At 46.8% G+C, this 6,276-nt stretch overlaps 1 protein-coding gene across 2 annotated transcripts in view; it reads right to left on the minus strand.

Moving 5' to 3' along the window:
* The window catches only part of LOC103362483 (protein tyrosine phosphatase non-receptor type 7), a 9,998-nt gene extending 9,647 nt beyond the window's left edge, over nucleotides 1-351 (minus strand). Inside the window, exon 1 of one of the 2 annotated variants that reach the window (XM_008288848.1) lies at nucleotides 305-351. The gene's annotated coding sequence lies outside the window, so the exon portion shown is untranslated. Of the gene's footprint in view, nucleotides 1-97; nucleotides 203-304 lie in introns of those variants that run through there. The other variant, XM_008288849.1, reaches the window with a different exon arrangement.
* Nucleotides 352-6,276: the final 5,925 nt, after the last annotated feature.

Here is a 6,276-nt window from a genome sequence, read left to right on the forward strand (position 1 = left end):
GGCAGCAGCTCCACTGGCTGCTCTGACTGGCAGCACGTACGTCCAGGTGTGTTTTCAGGTGGCAGCAGACGAACAGAGCAAACAGGGATTCTCTTACCGCTGTGATGTTGAATCCTCCTGATGGGGGAGCAGCCCTCCGACTAACTAGCTAACCAGCTAACCAGCTAACCAACCAGCAGCAGTGTGTTCCGTCTCGATCTTCCTCAAATGAAACTCTTGAGAGACGAACTCGGGGCAAGAAGCAACAAGTGGAAGCAGCGAAAGTGAAGCGGAGCAGCAGCAGGAACAGACACGTCCTGGTTACCTGAAGGAGGCGTTCAGGTGAGAGGAGACACCTGAGGGGAGACGGGGGGGACGGGGGGAGCCGGGTGAGTCAGACCAGCCTCCGTCAGAAGCACCGGCAGCAGCTGCTCATGAATCATTCATTCTGAAACATGCAGCAGCGACGCCGAAGGAGGAACAGCGAGCGGAGCGACCGGGGACGTCGTCCTCCTCCACATCAGCAGCACTGTGAGAGCCGACGGCGCCCCCTGCAGGCGCAGCAGCTAGCCGCTCGCTAGCTGCCCAGTCCTAGCTTAGCATTCCCACGGAGACGTTCTCTGTTCTGTATTTCAGCAGCATTAAACAGACGGAGCCGGGTTTGGGTTTCTCCTCCTTTAAAGCATCTCCAGATGTGTTTATTAGAATTCATCAAAACGTTCTTTAATAAATCCATCCATCATCTCTACACCTTTATCCTCACCAGGGTCATGGGGGGCGGAGCCTATCCCAGCTGACTCAGGGTGAAGGCAGGTTCACCTGGACAGGTAACCAGTCTATCACAGGGCTACACTTAGAGACAGACAACCAAGCACACTCACATTCACACCTACGGACAATTTACAATCACCAATTAACCTCAGCATGTTTCTGGACTGTGGGAGGAAGCCGGAGAACCCGGAGAGAACCCACGCTGCACGGGGAGAACATGGAGACTCCACGCAGGAAGATCCCGGGTGTCCTCACCGGGACGCCAACCAGCGACCTTCTAGCTGCTAACGATGCTAACGGTGCTAACCACTGATCCACTGTGCATTAATAAAAACAAACAACTTGATCTGATTGATGGTGAAGCTGCTCATGTGGAGGAAACACCTGAGCTCCACCTGGAGGTCCTGAACCTCCTCAGAGTCTCTGTCATGGTCCCGTTGCTGCTAAACTCCCACAATGCTCTCTGCTGCCACCATGACTGTAGTCTGTAGACGCCTCCTCTGGTCTCTACAGGATCAAACAGGGAGAGGCTCCACCTGGTGGAACAACCAGGTACTGCAGCTGGTCTACGGTAAGTCCCTGTTGTTCATGGTTTGGATTCAACACGTCATAAACAGTAAACATCTCACTGCGTTTGTCCAGCTGGACGTGATCGGACTGTTAAAGGATTTTAATTATCGTTAACAGTTTATACAAACGTGAGCTTTTTCACGTCCTTTGTTCTTTTCACAGAAACTAATTAAAGCTGGAAGCGGTGAGTCCAGATGAATAATCATAAAATAATAATAAATCTGCCATAATTTCACTAAAGAACAGTTCATTTATTAAAACACTCGTTAACATCCTCCAGACGCTACACAGCTCGCCTCGTTACCGTCTCATCGTCGTGCATGTGAGAGCTGGAAAACACCGACGAACAACTTTTACTGTAAAAGTTGCTGCTAACGTAATGACCTCCGTAAACGCCTCATCCATCCTCATCCATCCTCATCCATCCTCATCCATTCTCATCCATCCTCATCCATCCTCATCCATCCTCATCCATCCTCATCCATCCCTGGTCAGACTCACCAGCCTCCACCAGCTCCTCGTCCGTCTGTCCTCTCTGGTTTTCTGCTGTTCGTCTTTACTTTACCTTCTTCCTTCCTCCCTGCTGCCTCCCACTCGCTCATTACCAAACACACTCGTTCACGCTCTCGGTGCCCTCGTCCAAGGCTGACGTTCCCCTTCAGACTTCAGCTCCTGAACACAACCCTGCTGGGATCCGTCAGCATCCTGCTCCGAGCCCGGCAGGAACCGGGCGGCTCAGCGGGAGCATCGGCGCTTATCGCCGCAGACTGATTAAACGTGGCTCTAAGAGGCTGCCGGTCGGCTGCATGCAGCGCTTAGACTGAAACCAGAACACAGAAATCAAGCTCATGAGGCTGGAGAGATCAGTGTATTGATCAGCCTCCAGTCCAATCGATCGGCTGTTTGGTTCTGAAATGGTGAAAAACGTGGATCAGAGTTTCCTCAAAGGTCCGGTTCAGTCCAAAGATGTTCAGTTTAGTATCACAGAGGAGAGAAAGCAGAAGACAGAAGAGTTCAGACGTTTTCATGAAACTGATTATTGATGATCAGCTGATACCTGGAGCATCTTTGTTTGTTGTTTGTCTTATGTTGTGTTGTTGTTTTGCGTCTCTGAGGTTGTAAATAATTGTTTATTTGTGGATAAATCTGTTTATATTTTCCAGACACATCAATCAGCTGTTTGGTCTCTGAAGCGAGGACCAGAGTTCCTCACATGGTTTCAAGCTGCAGTCCCACAATTTAGTGTTTTTATTTAAAATGAGTCGAACTCACTGATCACGACGTTTAATAGTTAGCAGCTCGTTGACTGATTCATTAATCGTTGTTGCTCTAATTGCATTTAAACACTGAAACACGACAGGTGGTGAGAACAAGATGGCGGATCAGGAAAGTTTAATTAATGTCAGACATCAAATTAAATATCTGGAGTCACTGTTCAGCTCAATGCAGCGAAGCTCACGCTGAAGACCGCCACAAAGAGCCTGGTTTGATGCTAGCTACAAGCAGCTGGCTAATGTAACTAGCTAACACAGCTAACACAGCTACCTGATGCAGTTCGCTACAAGCAGCTAATGAACTAGCTACAAGCAGCTAACTAATGCCACTAGCTAACGCAGCTACCTACAAGCAGCTAACTAATATAACTAGCTAACACAGCTACCTACAAGCAGCTAACTAATATAACTAGCTAACACAGCTACCTACAAGCAGCTAACTAATGTAACTAGCTATCGCAGCTAACTAGCTAACGCACCTAGCATGTTCCTGAAGTTTACGTCCATATTCAGAGATGGACACGATGTTTTGCAAAGATCAACTCAACGAATTTGAAAGAACGTCTAAAATTGTCTTTAAAAAAAACTACAAGAAACTAAAAATAGTTCAATAGTTGAAAGCTAAAAGTAAAAAATATCTTCAGATATAAAGTAAATAAAACATAAACAGTTAGCCTTTTAGCTAAAACGGTAATAATCTGTAGTTAGCTAACTGTAATGCTAAAAGTGATAAATGGTTGAAATAGAGCCGTTAATGTAAACAGCGGTTTGTTAAAAGTAATAAACAGTTGATAAATGAACAGTTGAAGTATTTGCCTACAACTAAAACTGTTCCGTCCCACCAGCAGACTGCTGAAGCTTGTAGAGAATCCAGATGTTTGGATCGTTGGGTGTTTCTGCCTTTGTGAAGCGCTATGAGATGACTTGTTGTTGTAAATATGCGCTATACAAATAAAACTGAATTGGATTGAATTGACGACCTTCCAGCTCCTGAACCTTCAGACGTTTCCACAGATCTCCTTCTCAGTCTCTGTTCTGTGGACTTTGCTGGTTGTGGTTCAGCTGTTGGCGACGTTCATGCAAATCCACAGCAGAGGTCAAACTTCTACATGCAAATGAGACGAAGGTCAAACTGGTGGTTGATTTATGAAAACGTCCAGCAGGTCTGCATGTTTGGTGCTCGCAGCAGCTTCACTGCAAACTCCTAATTTATTGGTGCTCAGTTCCCCTCCAGAGGACGACGGCGTCCGGCTAATATCCTCATCATCATATCAGAGACACACAACAGGAATCTGAGCTGAACTCGCTGCAAACATTAAACATTCTGACACAACTGAATAAAACTCATCAGTTCTCCAGAATCCAGCTGCTTGTGAAACATTCACCAACGTTCATGACCTGAGGAGACGCTGGACGGCGGCTAACGCGGCTAACTACGCTAACTCCATCCATTCAGCGCCTGTAAAACGAGTCAACACGACAGCAGAAGGTCATTCTTGGTGGAGGTTTGATCATCTTCCTGCTGACGGTAAAGAAACGTCAGACGCGCTCCATGAAGCCGCCTCCGGCTTCGTTTGTTCGCTGTTCCAGGTTCAGTTGGACTCGTTTCGTGCTTCGGGTTGATTCCTGATGGATCTCGTTTCATCACACGTTGCTCTGCGATGAGCTTCAGCTCCAAACCAAATTTCCCTCATGGACCATAACGGCGGCGTGTCTGGATGGATTGGACCGGGGAGTCGGCGCTCCCTGTGAAGCACTTTCATTAGTTTCTATGGCGATTCAGCGCCGCGCTGCAAAACGATCCGCCTGTGAAACACTTTAATTCATCTGCTAATGACAGCAGCAGCATCCAGAGAGACGCCGGGTTCATAACGGAGGGAAGACACGAAGGAGAGAGAACAGACGACAGAAAGAGAAGTGACAGACAGTAAATCCAGCAGCAGGACTCCAACCTGTGACGCTTCATGTACGAGATGCAGCTGATTGATGTGAACTCGTCTCCTGGTGCAGCGCTGCTCTGCTCCCAGAGCTCCTGCAGCTCAGGAACTGTTCCCAACGAGCTGAACCTCTGAACAGTCTGTTTGTTTGTTTGTTTGTTTGTTTGTTTGTTTTCAGTGGCTTAAAAAAGAAAATTCTGTCTCATGTTCCTTCACTGAGGGTCAACCAAGCACACTCACATTCACACCTACGGACAATTTACAATCACCAATTAACCTCAGCATGTTTCTGGACTGTGGGAGGAAAGAACCCACGCTGCACGGGGAGAACATGGAGACTCCACGCAGGAAGATCCCGGGTGTCCTCACCGGGACGCCAACCGGCGATCTTCTAGCTGCTAACGGTGCTAACGGTGCTAACGGTGCTAACCACTGATCCACCTGCAGGCCGAGTTTGATGACTGATTTGTTTAAGACGTATAAATCCTGGAACACGTCTCCATCAGCAGGACTAATGTGGTCCATCGATCTCCATGCTCCAGCCTCTCCAGACTTGTTCTCTTGCTGGTCATTCAGTGGTGACGCCGCGGGTCAAAGGTTCTACAGTTTGACAGAATCTGGTTTGAGATGTTCGCCCAACATGTTTTATATTTTGGGAGAATTTGTGTTTTTTAAATGATAAAAGCAGAAAAAAATGATTTTAATAAAATACCACGATTTTAACTTTAAGTCGAACACGATGCTTCAGGGATCTTCAGATCTTCTGTCGTGGTGGGGATTTGTTAAAAGAAGACGACCTGCCGGAGTTCAGAGGGTTGAAGCTCAAACACTGATCATGTAATCAAGGTTCTGACTGAAGTCCGGCTGTCAGTTTAAAGCAACTCATCTGTAGACAGATGTGAGGACGTCATCCAGCAGCTGTACGAGGACCTGACGAGTCAAGGGAAGGTTCACGTCTCTGTGGTTGTTCTTCAGAAACCACAGATCGCGCTGGTTTTCCTCCTGTTGTCAACAAGAACCAGTTATTGATCGTTACCATGGAAACACAGATACCCAACGAGGAGGGGCAACTTTAACCTCAAATTATCTTCAAATCACCGGAGAGCTTCTGAAACACACAGATGGAAACATTCTGGTGTGATTTTATTGCAGCTCCTCCTCCGGAACAATCAGACTCTGCATGAACGTCAGTAACTTTAAAATGATCAGGAAAAACCGTTTGATCATCAGTTAGTGAATCAAAAAGAAACCGTGTCACCGGTTAAACATCTGAGCGATTATTACAGGAAGTATGTCTGAACAGGGTCCATGTGGGAGTCAGTCTGCAGATCTGATCTGGACTCAGGTTTAAAGAAACTTCAGTCACAACCGGAAGTCACAAAGAAACAAAAACAGCCTTCATCTGCAATGCTAGAGCAGGCTAGCTGATGTTAGCATAGGCTAGCTGATGTTAGCATAGGTTAGCTGATGTTAGCACAGGTTAGCTGATGATAACATATGTTAGCTGATGTTAGCATAGGTTAACTGATTTTAGCATAGGTTAGCTGATGCTAGAGCAGGCTAGCTGATGTTAGCATAGGCTAGCTGATGTTAGCATAGGTTAGCTGATGCCACTGCAGGTTAGCTGATGTTAGCATAGGTTAGCTAATATTAACATAGGTTAGCTGATGCCACTGCAGGTTAGCTGATGTTAGCATAGGTTAGCTAATATTAACATAGGTTAGCTGATGCCACTGCAGGTTAGC

This window comes from Stegastes partitus, unplaced genomic scaffold (genome assembly GCF_000690725.1).
Source record: "Stegastes partitus isolate 25-593 unplaced genomic scaffold, Stegastes_partitus-1.0.2 Scaffold577, whole genome shotgun sequence".
Lineage (NCBI taxonomy): Eukaryota > Metazoa > Chordata > Actinopteri > Pomacentridae > Stegastes > Stegastes partitus.